At 40.2% G+C, this 14,169-nt stretch overlaps 1 protein-coding gene across 3 annotated transcripts in view; it reads left to right on the top strand.

Annotated features, from left to right (window-relative positions):
• LOC142398028 (protocadherin-1-like) overlaps positions 1 to 14,169 on the top strand; it is a 433,391-nt gene that overhangs the window by 28,764 nt on the left and 390,458 nt on the right. The gene's annotated exons all lie outside the window — the stretch shown is intronic.

Here is a 14,169-nt window from a genome sequence, read left to right as displayed (position 1 = left end):
ACGCTCCCACATACTGACAGATTTCATGCACTGCCACAGTCTGAGTTACACGTTTTCCAAGTAAAAAAAAATAAAAAATGGAACTGTGTTCGGTTTTTGTAGACATCAGACCTCCAGAGTGACCCGCTGAAACATTTCAAGCCACAACACGTTCGAAATGTCTGATAAGAGACTATAAACACCGTCATGCAGTGGAAAAAAATGCCCCTCCAAATATAAGTAAGAAAAACAACAAATACAAGACGTTTTTGCTTGAAATAAGCAAATAAATCTGCCAATGGAACTAGTGAAAATCAGCTTGTCAAGATTTCTTGAAATAAGATGTTATATTTAGGACTTTTGAGATAAAAGTGATCTTGAAATTAGCTTAAAAACCTCTTCAAATGTAAAAAAAAAGCTTGTTTCATATGAAATCCGACTCAAAACAATTTGTTTTTTTTAAGACTTTTTCATTTAACAAGATATTCCAGATGTATTGTCTTCAAACAAGTCCCTATATCTGGCTGAAATAGAACTTGTTAGGCAGTTGATTTATTACCAGAAACTTGCCAAATTAAAGACTTTCCATCAACCTCAGCTCTGCTTTCTGTGCTTTTTAGCATCTGTTAGCATGCTAGTATGCTAATCTGCAATCGATAGCATGCTAGTATGCTAATCTGCAATTGATAGCATGTTAGCATGTTTTCAGATTAATGTGAAAGCACCACTGTGAAGCTGTCAGGGATTATCCAGTCAAAGTTTATTTGTATATAAGAAACTATAAACACCGTCATCAGAACGGTCTAAAAGCCTGCACTGGAAAAAATGCCCCTCCAAATATAAGTAAAAAAACAACAAATAAAAGACGTTTTTGCTTGAAATAAGCAAAAAATCTGCCAATGGAACTCGTGAAAATCTGCTTGTCAAGATTTCTTGAAATAAGATGTGATATTTAGGACTTTTGAGATAAAAGTGATCTTGAAATTAGCTTAAAAACCTCTTCAAATGTCAAAAAAAAAGCTTGTTTCATATGATATGTGACTCAAAACAATTTGTTTTCAAGACTTTTTCATTTAACAAGATATTCCAGATGTATTGTCTTCAAACAAGTCCCTATATCTGGCTGAAATAGCACTTGTTAGGCAGTTGTGTCTTATATTAAGTGTAATGAGATATTTTGACTAGAAATGAGACAAATATACTTGGTAAGACTTTGATTTTTTTCCAGTGTGGTGTTGGTGTTGGGCCTTTTTAAGTGTATTACTGTGTTGTGAGCCAGCGTATCTCTCTGTGTACAGTCTGTAATCGTGGTGTCGATCAGCTGTTTGGAGAGGAGCAGAAAGCTGCCGCCTGTTTTCCACCACTTCTTCCAGATCTGCGTTTTTCTCTGTTGTTTTACTCACTTTGATGAATGATCTGTTGTACACGAGCGTTCAACGTCTGCAGCCAGAATGGCAAACGGCATCCGATGATGATACCGGTTTGTTTGAGATACACGGGTTTCAGGTATGATTCGATCAAAGCGCTCCGAGGATCGCGTTTCAGGATCTGACACACAGCTTTTTATTTTTTTATTTTTCCAAAAAACACGATCCAACACCCGCTCAAAAGAAGGCGTGTGGGAGGAGGTTTCAGATTTATTCCACAGCGATGGACAGGGGTTGCATTATGTTGTGAGGAGGAAAGGAAACTGCCATAAAATGTAGTCTATTGTTTCATGTCCAGGGTCAAAACTTTCTCTTTTCCTTGTTCCTTGGACTGTTTACAAGTTTAAAGTGTTAAAAGTCCATATTAAAAGGTTCCACACATCTGGAACAATTGTTTTTGAATTGGCTCTATATGAATAAATTGGATTATTTTGTTAATAATTATGATTACAATGAATTGAATTCCAATTGGCTTGAATTAGACTTTACTATTTAAGTGCCTTGAGATGACATTTGTTGTATTTGGCGCTATATAAATAAAAATAAACTGAAACTGAAACTGTCCTATAAGTGACCAGAAATAATCTGCATTCAACCAGCACTTCTACATTTTCTTTAGTTCTGAACATAACTTTGCTAAACTGAACTCTTTGGTTAGTTTTAGGCACTAAAAACTTGGTCAGGACCTGGAAAACATAGCTTAAATTAGACCTTCTAACAATGTCTGCTGTAAGTTATGACGTGCAAACGGGGAATACGGTCGCAGTATTTTGGGAAACTGTCAAAAAAAGAGTTTTTATAATTCTAATAAAGCAAACTCGTCCATGACGGGAGGTCAGAGGGGTTTGGAGACCCAACTTACTGTAGGGAAAACGTAACTTTAAAATGCATTAAAATGGCCGACACGTGAAAGTCGTGTCCATCGGCACGAAAACAGTGATTTTAACCAAATTGTTTAATCGATTCCAAATGATCAAACTTGAGTGTTGGAAAAAGAAGGAAGAAACTTAACAAATTTAAAAAGTCCGGAGAATTTATTCGTAGAATATGTCCTGGACGGCATTTGCAATTGTTTGTACACATAGGGTAAAATTTTCATGTACTTTGATGACCACAACTAGAGAATTTGGCTTCTTTCTTGCTCTTCAGCTCCCGCTACAGTTCAGGAATGTAACTCCACCATCAAAAAAAAACAAATCTCCGTGTGAGCCCTGCACGTGCACAGCCGTACGTACACATGAATGTTCTGTAAGAGCCCACAAAAGTGTTGTGAGCCGCGGTATCTCAGCCCCCGGGTGCTCTGACGCAGTTTCAGGCCCGAGAAAAGTCAACGTACTTCAAAACCAGACAGAAGCAGATAGTTTCAGGGTTCACAAACTTCTCTCGAGTTGCTTTAAAGGGTGTATGTCAAGAAAAGGGACTGTAGTTTTGTAAAAAGAGAAACCCGGCTGCATCATAACAAAACGTACATTTCTTTGTGAGTTCTTGCTGCTGGATGATGGTTTAGTCGTAATATTTCTGGCCTTTTAGTTGTTAGTTGTTCTGCCACGAGGAGCGAAATTAGAGAAAAAGATGGAAAATATCAAAAGTTTGGGAGTATTTTAGTCAAACTGAACCTCCTGAACAGTCAGGGACTGCAGATGGAAATTAGCTGCTAAGCTACAATCTGATGCAGGTCATCTCTTTACTTTGTAACTAATGTACTTTGCACATGGTCCCTGACTAAATAAACTAAATAAAGTAAAAACTAATTAGTTGCTTCTCGGCCACAGGTCCAAGATCTGATCTGAGGGGTCACAAAGCAAATATTTCAGTTGTCCAAATTTAGCTGTCAAAACCAAAACGATTGGAAACCGCTGGCCTGTCGCTTAAAGATAATTTCCCCTTTTAGATATGTGATGCGAAAAAGACAGAAATTACCCTCTTGCAACCACGCCGGCTCCTTCCTTAAACCTCCAGTTTCAGCCTGCCAGCTGCAATTATGAATATCTAAGAAAAAAACGACACACCCAGAAAGTCACACCAGCGAAAATCTGTTTTCCATCTCACTAGACGTGTTAATGTAACACTAAACACTCATAATCAGTTTGCTCAGCTATAGTTACAGTCCATTAAGCGATAACTGATTTAAAACAGGTGATTTTAATCGCTGACACGTGTTCCTGCCGTTTGACTGACAGAGGGCTTCCTGTTTCTCTCCGCGGTTCGGCTCACTGTCAGGAGAAGAAACTGCAATGGCAGCCGTCAGCTGGGCAGCCAGCAGCCTTTTCTCCCCTGAAAATTACAGTAATTTCACAGCAGCTGCTGCTGCGAACAGAGCGTCAGTCAGACTAAAAGGAAAGGGTGACCGCTGTACATATGCTGCACTTTAAAGGATATTATATGACCTTCTGCCCTGAGGTACTTAATGAAATGTCTGAGAAAGACAGAGCAACAGCTCCTTGTAGTTTAGTCTTCACAGCTCTGTTCATAGCAGCTGGTGGTAGGGGTGTTCTCCATCCGATAAAACAGCAAACTGGACGAGCTTTATTGGCTCTTTTCTTTCAGAAATGAACAATGAAACTGCTGGTGAGAGCTATTTCTATGCTGAGCTGTACCCTGCCTGCAGATCTGATGAGTCACTTCCCTTATACGTGCTCTCGAGCAGTCCTTTAACGTAGGACTGAAGCTAGTTGATTACAGAAAAATCCCCGATGCAAATCGTTTGCTCGAACCCTTCGTTCGCTCGGTGGTTTCACACGGACGCTTATTACCGTAACACGACACCAGCCGGCGGATCGATAGTTCTGAGCATGAGCTGGTTGAAGTTGTGAGGGAGCACGAAAATCTATACAACACATCTTGTCAGGCAATCCAATCCAGTTTATTTATAAAGCACGTTTAAAAACAACAGTAGCTGACCGTGAAATGAGGATGAAATGTCGTGGCCAGGACTAACTAACAGACCGGATCGTCCTGTTCATGAGAAACTGTTACAGGGCGTCCAGGATTTCTTGGTTCCACGCTCAGATATTGTTCTTAAAACTCAAAACGTCCCTGCTTTCGTTTAGATATACTCAGGTTTTTCTCCTCTGACACCCCGTGCACTATTTTCACTTTTCTTTTCATTGAAATGGTCCCAAACTTTAGACATTTTTCATCTTTTTCGCTTGTGGATTTACTCTCACAAAATCTTAGCCAATAGGGAGCCATGAATCAAGGAAGCAAAATTAGCATGTTTCTTACCTGGTACATCAAAACCGACACAAAACTATGTTTTCTATCATAATTACGCTTAAACTCGGATAAAGATCAGCTCCTGTATATGTTATTCAGTATTTATGACACAACCGGTGGATTTTCCGATGATTTCTTTAGTTTTATCTGTTCGTCAAGTTGGTTTTTAACCATTTTTACAACTTCACAATGTGAAATGTTGAAGAAACTTGATCTAAATGATAAATTAAATGCTATTTTTTCTATAATTTGACCTGCATGACATGCAAATGTGTGTTAAATTACCTCCGAAGTGATGTTAAAAGGCTCTTAAAAGTTCAGTAGAGATGTAATTGATTATTAGAGTATATGTTATTCAGTATTTATAACACAACCAGAGGATTTCCGATGATTTCTTTAGTTTTATCTGACAAACAATATCTGAGCGTAAAAAAGAAGGAGTCCTGCTCTTGGATTTAAAACATATGTTTTAGATTAAATTAAATGTTTTAATTTAAATTTTTTCTCGATTAAATATAGTTTATATGAACTTATGGGGACACGGACCCTTTCGTGAGCAGCAGCTTGATTTGACGGCACGAAGAAAACCGGAGAAAACAACAAGGAGCGAAATTAAAGGAAAATATGGAAAATATCAAAAGTTTGGGACCATTTCAAACAAATAAAAAGCTTTTTTAACGTATCACGTTTGCATTTTATTGGAAATCAGTCACTGCCATTTGAGATTAACTTAAATGTCCCACTTTAATGTAAAATAATTGAATATTTACAATATAGATATGATTTATAATTATTTATACATGATACAAAAGCGGTACGAGAGGTTTTTAGGAGTTTTTTTTCAACAGTTTTGATTAATTCTTTCATGTCAGTGAGTGTTGGTCATGTTTATTCACTGAAAATGTGCAGGTGATCGATCATGGGAGTTATAGAAGTGATTTCCATCCCTCCTTATGTGCAGAAAAAACACATCAAGTTGGTTTTTAAACATTTTTATGTGAAATGTTGAAGAAACCTGATCTAAATGATCAATTAAATTCAATTTTTTTCCATAATTTGACCTGCATATTACCTCCCAAGTGATGTTAAAAGGCTCTTAAAAGTTCAGCAGAGATGTAATTGATTATTAGAGTTGCGGGTAGTTTGATGGAGGTGCTGTTAACGCTGGAATGTGTGTGTCCACAGGTTAGGACAGGTATGATGTAAGATGGAGATCTCTCTCTGTATCTACAGTTGTGAAGGTGGAGGAAGAGGTGGAGGTACCTGGCAACAAAGAGGCCTTTGTAACCACATTATTTTCCCTACATTCCTGACCGCCATCATCACTCAGCACAATGTGATCCTCTCAGACCTGCGAGTGTGTCTATATGTGCAACAGTTGAGGTGTTTCAGTCACTTCTGGATTTGAATATTTCTCACAGGTCCGCCTCCTCCGGTTTAATCAGAGCAGGAGTAACAAAGCTGCTTGGGTTGTTTAAAGTTGAGCCCCAAAAAACCGGTCTGAGCTCCGTGGAGACGGGAATCATAACAGCTGCAGAGATCGGGAAACAAACCCCCGAAATGTCAGTTTGACTGATGGAGACGGTGAAGCTACTTGTTATTTTTGTTAACGTACCATCAGCTCGAATGGCACGTCCCCAACAAAAGGCAGATATTTATGATTTATGATGGCGCGACGGAAACCTGCTCTCATTTAAATGCTGTTAACCAATGGGCCGTGAAAAAAAGCTTGTTAAAGCAGGGTGCTTGCGCAAGTCTTGAAAGTCTTAATAAGTATGGAATTTTGAAGCACTGTTTTCCAGACCTTGAAAAGTCTTGAATTTTGTGTGAAAGTCTTAATAAAGTATGGAAAATAAATGTATGGTAGAATGTTACAGTATGCTGAAAGGCATTGTGAAATGAGAAATAGGAAGGTGGGCTATAAAACTATAATTTTACTAACTGATCACGTACTGTATCAGCCGAATGGGATGATATCCAATCAGCGCATGCTTAGCCTAGTCTGGCACATTTTGGTAACGTCACTGCTGAGGTCTATTGACATGTACTTGTGATTTTCATGTTTTGAAACGTTTTCATCAGTAAAAGCATAATTTACTGTGAATAATGCATTTGTTCATTGAATACTAGCCTATAAAAATGAACATTTCTAATAAACACAGTAGGTACAATCTCAACCAATGAAGTAGGCACACAAGTTACAAGTACATAAAGTAAAGGTCTTGGGGAAAAAAAGTCTCAGTTTTAAAAAAGTCTGGAATTTTTAATTTGAAAAAAGAGCGAGCACCCTTTAAAGACTCTGAACCGGCTCTGAACCTAAGACATTAAACAATTTTGACCCAAATCTGCACCAGAACTGAACAGGATCCTCCTTTGCACGTGCTCCAAACTGCATGAAATTCCATCTTTTGTAGTTTTTGTGTCATCCTTGCGAACAAACAAACGATCTCAGAACCTCCCCCTGGAAGTAATTTCCAGCGAGCCGAATTTAAACCCTGACATGAATTAAATAAACGATGGGGGATAATGCTAAATAATTGTGTAACTGCTCTGCTATTCTAGTTTTTAGTCAAAGGCTTATTTCCTAATCCAACAACTGACTCTAAGAATAGATGTCGTTCCTTTTTAGTGGCTTTTAAAAACCCTCTTAGCTCAGATTCAGGCAAACAGATGCGGCCGCTGACGCAACCATCAACACATTTTCTGAGCAGAACCAGAACACGCGTGCTCTCTCAAAGACGAGGACCACGCAGGAAAAGGAGGGTTTATTTTAGCGTCTTCATCCGGCCGTCAGTCGCGCCCTCAGGGCTGCGATTGTGTTCGAGGCACCGAGACGACTTGTGCGTTTTTGCTTTCATGTTCGGCCAGAAATCCAAAAAACACAACAAACATAATTTTGTTAGCGAGCGTTCAGTGGATATTCATGTGTGTGCATGTAAGTGTGTGTGTGTGTGTGTGTTGCCACCTGCTCCAACAACACAAGTGAAGTGGAACGGAAACCTGCCCGAGGCTTCACACACACACACACACACACACACACACACACACACACACTGAGGAACAAAACAGCCGACACTAAATACATGAAGCGAGGAAGAGGCTGTGAGTTTGATAAAGAGCAAGAAATGAAGAGGAGGAAAAAGATGAAGAGTAGGAGTGTGAATACAGCTCACACAGACTCGAATTATCAGAATATGTGTGTTTGTGTGTGTGTGTGTGTGTGCAACAGGGATGGCAGCAGATGGTGTAAATCGGCCTGCACCACACACACACCTGAAGGCGGGGTCAGAGGTCACATGTCGTACAGCGGTTCTGTACACGGACGACATGTTAGCAGCAGCGTCGGTTCAGATGCCGACCGGTCGTGTTTTCGGCTCAAAAATAAACAAATAAAACAGACAAATTTGCCTGAAACAAGATTTAAATACAGATCAAGTAAAGATTCCAACTAGGCCTGGGCAACGATTAAAATGTTTAATCTAATTAATCGCATGATTTCCCTGATTAATCGCGATTAATCGCATTTGTACGCTAAATCCAAAAATGAATCCAAAAGTAGTGTATAAGCATTTAGCATTTAGCTTTATTTTAAATGTGCTGCCATATGAATGAAAGTGCCAAAACATTTGTTGTGCAAACACACTTTTAACATCAGCATCTTTCTGTAGTTTTTATGTAGAAGCCTCGCTCCACTGTCTGTTTCCTTGAATGACTTGCTGCTATCAGTTGTGTGTTTTGCCTTTAAGTGATATTTTAGACTGGAACTACTACGCTGAGAAGACAATTCAACTTGGCTGTAAATGCAGGAGTTTTTTTTAAAAATGTATTTAGAAATACGTGCTTTTATGTTGAAACAAGTAAAACAGGAAGGAGGGGGAGGGAGGAGCAGATTGCAGTTTGATAGACGGCATCAGAATCCAATGATTGGATAGTGTTTTTCCTGGATTGTACGTTCTAGAGGCCACCAAAACTTTTCATTTTTGTGTCAACACTTTTAATTAATTGGTTGCAATGTGGGTGTGAAGAGCATTTCAAGCAATATGTAAAAAAATGCTCCAGAAAAAGATCCCCTACCCAACCTTTAAATCTCTTTTTGGAAATTAACCACACCCACGCTGCGCCTAAACCCAGTAAAAAAAACTGATTTTTACAGGTTTGGAGTTAGAAAATACGCATCAAAATGCAGACGAGGGCAGATTACTTTGATATTTACTCGTGTGACTCAGAGTAGTGTCGGTGTTGGTGTCGGTGGTGTTCAGAGCAGCTTCCTCCAGAACAGGGTGCAGTAATCTGCAGCAGATGCTAAGTGACAGTCAGGACTGTCAGCGGCGAGTCTCCGGAGAGTCGGGGGACACAGAGTGTGTTTGAGGACCTTCTGCCAAGTGTACAGTCAACTGGCAGTCGCCGTGGCAACCGCCTCCGTCTACTTCCCGACTGACAGGTGACGGCGGGTGGAAGTGACAGCTACCGGGGAGAAGGGAACAAACATGACTCAATCAATCAGGAAGTAGAACATAATCACCCGCGGCGCTCCGCTTCCCTTTCTTGTTTTCTTTGCGTATATAATTGGTGGTTTATTGGAAGTTGCGGTTTGAGACTCTTCTTCATTTGTGCAGAACTTCCTGTTTGGCGTTTTACGTCCTGCGGATCTCTGCAGGTCGCTGTCAGACTGAAGTCTGAGCGCCTGACCTGACAAACAGAAGAAGAAGAAGAAGAAGAAGAAGAAGAAGCTTCTGATAGGTGTGTCTCTGCTGCTTCTGTCCAACGGGAAGCAGGCTTCAAGCGTTTCCTTTGAGGAGTCGTGTGAAGGTGGTGGTCGGGGCTACTTACTGATGGCTGCCAGGAAATTCAGGAAGGAAGTGTTATCGGACGTGTTTAATCTCTGAAACAGTTGATCCTTCGTGCTGTCAGTTATCCGCTGTCATGGCAGAAGAAAGAAAGGTTAGAAAGTATAAAAAAATAAGTAATCTCATGCATGACGGAGAAAAGCTTCTTCTTCTTTAGGTTTTGGAATCTTTTGATTGCATAAAAATCGATTTCTTGATTTAAAACTAATCAAATCACTTCAAAGATACAGTCCAATTCAAGCCAATTCATTGTTAAACGATGAGAAATTCTAATCAATATCAATAAAAATCAATAAAATCTAATTAAATGAATTAAATCACAAATTAGCTCAATTCATCCAAAGCCAATTGTAAAAAAAAAATGCTGCCCAGCAAAGAAAACCAGCAGATTGTATCAGAACTCTATTGAAAATGAATGGGTGAGGGTTATCCATCCATAGCAATAAGGGCTCTGAAATACAAAGATGTGAAATTGTTCAGTATTTTCACTCAGCACGCCCACTGTAGATGTTTCAAGAGTCCAAACTGGGTTTTCCTGAACCTAACCAAGTAGTTTTTTATGCTGAAACGTAAACAAACAAGGACTGAAAACAAGATGGAGGTTTATGTTAAACAGAAGCTTTACGTAATCTCATTGAGACACGGAGTCGCATTCTCATAAGAATAACCTGTTTCCAATGATGCTCATTCTATTTTCCTTAAAATAAGTTTAATTGGACGTGGAGAAAGGTTTTTATTCTGTGGGGCAGCTGTAGTTTGTTCAGGGATTCAGAGAATAACAACGACCAGTTAACCAGAGAGTACAACGTTTAACGAACAAATTTACGGCGTTTACAGCCGCTTATGAACCTCGGTGCTCAGTTATAAACGGCGTCCAACATCTGTAGAGAGCTGACGGGTGGCCTTCGTGTAGGCGACGTCTCCATAACCAATAGGACCTTTAAAAGATGTTCTGTATGTGTTATAAAAGCCATCGGGTCGATTGGGGGGCCTCTTTGAGGAATGTAAACCAGGGATAGCCCACATCGGGTCCTTGAGGGCCGCCGTCCTGCAGGTTTTAGACGTTTCCGGATCTGAATCAGGTGTGTTGAAGCAGGGAAACGTCGAAAACCTGCAGGACGGCGGCCCTCGAGGACCCAATGTGGGCATCCATGCTGTAAATGTTTCACTTCTGGGCAAAATAACTGAAATCTTCTTTATTTTACTATTATTTTACAGCTTAATGAGTAAAAAAAAACCTGTTTCACCAGATTTTATCTGAACAAATGAACATTTTCATGGAAGAAAATGGCGTGCAGCGTCTCTTGACTTCTTATTTTTTTGCTCTTCATCACATTTCATCGTCCTCCTCTTCATCACCCTCCTCTTCATCACCCTCCTCTTCATCACCCTCCTCTTCATCGTCCTCCTCTTCATCACCCTCCTCTTCATCGTCCATGTTGTAAAATCCTCATCCTCTGCGTGTTCATCGTCCTCTTCCTCCTTTCCTCGGTGCCTGACAGGATTCTTTACACTCTGCTGATTTCAGCCATAAAGACGGTTTTTACCTGCCTCGCCAACACACACACGTGCACACACACGTGCACACACAGACACACACAGAGGAAACGCACGTCTCTGCCAGTCATAAACTCCCCAGACCCTGCAGGGCCGAGTGTGACGAGGGCAGAGGGCATCCTGCTTTGGGGGCGTGCACGTACGTGTGCATGTGCATTTGTGTGTGCACATGTACGTGCATGTGTGTGCATGTGCACATGTGCGTGTGCTAACTGCCACGGCGCTGAGGCAGAAAATGATACAGCGGTCGGCTGAGCTCAGAGAGGTTTTCTCCCTCTTCTTTGGCAGCTTTCTTCTTCATCCTTCCTCCGTCCATCCTGTCTTCTTCTACTCCTTTTCTCCTGTCTTCTTCTACTCCTTTTCTCCTGTCTTCTTCTACTCCTTTTCTCCTTTATTCTTTCTTCCTTTTCTCCTGTCTTCTTCTGCTCCTTTTTCTCCTTTATTCTTTCTTCCTTTTCTCCTGTCTTCTTCTGCTCCTTTTTCTCCTTTATTCTTTCTTCCTTTTCTCCTGTCTTCTTCTGCTCCTTTTTCTCCTTTATTCTTTCTTCCTTTTCTCCTGTCTTCTTCTGCTCCTTTTCTCCTTTATTCTTTCTTCCTTTTCTCCTGTCTTCTTCTACTCTTTTTCTCCTTTATTCTTTCTTCCTTTTCTCCTGTCTTCTTCTACTCTTTTTCTCCTTTATTCTTTCTTCCTTTTCTCCTGTCTTCTTCTACTCTTTTTCTCCTTTATTCTTTCTTCCTTTTCTCCTGTCTTCTTCTACTCCTTTTCTGCTTTATTCTTTCTCCTCTCGTTTTCGACTTCCTTTTCCCTTCTTCTTTTTTCTTCTTTCTTTTTTCTTCCCCCTTTATTTGATCTTCTTCTATCTTCCTCTCTTCTTTATTGCTTTCTCTTCTTCTCTTTTATCCTTTTCTTCCTTTTTACATCCATTTACCCTCTCTTTTTCTTTCCCTCCTCCGTGTCCATTTCCTAATCTCTCTCCCCTTCCCTTCTTCTTATTTACCTCCTGCTCCTTTCCTCCTCATCTTCCATCTGTCCTGTTTTCTTTTCCTCATCCTTTCTTCTTCCATTTCTCACTCTGATATAATTTATCCTGTTAACTCCTTTCCTTTATTTTTCTGTTTATCTTCCTCCGTCCCTCTCCCTTCCTTTTATTTCTCATCTGTTTTCCTTTCCTGCCATCGTTAAACCTCTCCCTTAATCTCTCATCTTTACATTTTCCTAATCCCTCCTTCTTTGCCTTTTAACCCTTCTTTTCACCATCACATCATTTCCCTTCCTGTATTCCTTCCTCCCAGTTTTTATTTAACGCGTCCTCCTCGTACTTCACCTTGAATCGGCTCTCCTTCCTCTGCTCAGACTGTGCAGAGGAGATAAGAAGGAAGGAGGGAGATGTTGTCGTCCTTTTACTCTGCATTTTCTCTCTCCGTATCATCTGAAATGTCTGTTTGGATGGGAAACACTCGTCTCCTCTCGCCTCCCCCTCCTCTTTATCTGGCTCGTTCATCACCTCTCTCCCTTTATCTCCCCCACATTCCTCATCCTCTCGCCCCGCGCTCCATTCCTCCTCTTCCACCTCGTCTTGCTCGTTGCGTTTCGTATGCAGTCAGAGAAACTAAAGAGATCTCAGGGCATCGCTTTGTGATCATCACTTTGAATTATTCAGCTTTATTTTCTGGCCGCGGATGACTCTAAACTCCACAAACCAGCAGTGAGCAGTTAAAAGTGGGAATAAAATAACCAAAACAAATTTCATTTAAATCCAGAGTCCAGTCATCTGTTAAAGCTGGCCTAATTATCTTAGAGTCTGTGGTCCAACACAGCCTGGAGGATCCCGGATAATAATGTCATCCTCTTGTGTGTTTTTTTGCAGCCGCAGGCCTCCAGTTAATTCCAAAGTGCGGTTATTTCTTTTTGGGGGAACATTTCGGACATAAAAGTTGCATCCAACGAATGTTTTGCTTCCGTGAAACTGTGTCGGAGTTTCAGGACGATAAAAGGGGAACATTTCTGTGCAGAAGGATTTAAAATCCTGAGTGTTTGTGCCGTGCATTTACGACACCGACGCACTCCCCTGCAACGGCTTAAAACATTCAAGATGTTTTATTTTTTTATAAATACTTCATGCGGCGGATCAGAGAGTTGAGCTCGCAGTTCAGGAGGCTTCGCTCGCCTCTCTCAGAGTCCGTGTGGTTGTTTCAGCTCGTCGAACAGCTGTTTCTCTCTAACTAATCCTCTGGCTGACCTCAGCTCCTCATCCTCCATTTCATCTCCTCTTTATTTTAATTTCTCTGTTTTACTGGTAGAAATGAGAGATTTCAAACTGTATATTTTAATAATAGAGAGAAAAATACATAACTAATGCATCGTAAATCCTCACCGTGTCTTTCTTCCTGTCGGCCTCTGCTTCTTTCTGGATTAGTAGTCTTAATCTCTGGAGTTTAAATTAGAGGATTGAGGTCGGATGTTAACATGGAGCTCCACATGTGCGACTTTTCTCTCTATCTTTAGCTTTTCTTTTGGGGGAGGAAACAGAAGATTTCCCTGAGGGGTCTGTGCAGAAGCTCAGAAGCCAGAAAATAACAAATCTGCCCCGTGTTTGTCGGACAGAGGCGCTAATATTCCAAAAGAAATCCAGCGGGCGGTTTATTCGATCCGAAGCACAACGACGGCTGAAAACACAAACAAAACCACATCATCAATATGTGAAATGATCAATAATAATTTGTTTGTGGAACAATGTCTTCTGTGGAAGATCACCGTAGACGGGCGGTCTTTCGTTATGTCACCTTTAAGCTTCGAAAATACTGGAAATAAAACGAAAAAACACGGATAAAGTTAAAGAATGTCACAGCTGCCAGAAGAACCTCCACACTAGATTTTAGAAAAGGACAAATAAGTTGAATCGTGATGGTTATTGTTCACTACATCTAATATTTTACAGATTTATCCAAATATTCTGTATCATAAATACTTAAAAAATGATGTTTTATTCTAATTAGACAAAGAAGTTTAAACTCATTTAAAGATTTCCTGTTGCTGATGCACATATAGTATTACTGTGGATTTCCACCTATTTTTATAGGCTGTAAATATTGTTTAAAATCAGTGTCATGAAACAAAAAAAAATAGTTTTCGCACAACAATC

The sequence above is a fragment of the Odontesthes bonariensis genome, chromosome 13 (assembly GCF_027942865.1).
Source record: "Odontesthes bonariensis isolate fOdoBon6 chromosome 13, fOdoBon6.hap1, whole genome shotgun sequence".
In the NCBI taxonomy this organism is placed as follows: domain Eukaryota; kingdom Metazoa; phylum Chordata; class Actinopteri; order Atheriniformes; family Atherinopsidae; genus Odontesthes; species Odontesthes bonariensis.
The sequence above is the reverse complement of the archived record's forward strand: the minus strand, read 5'-3'. Positions and strand labels throughout refer to the sequence as shown.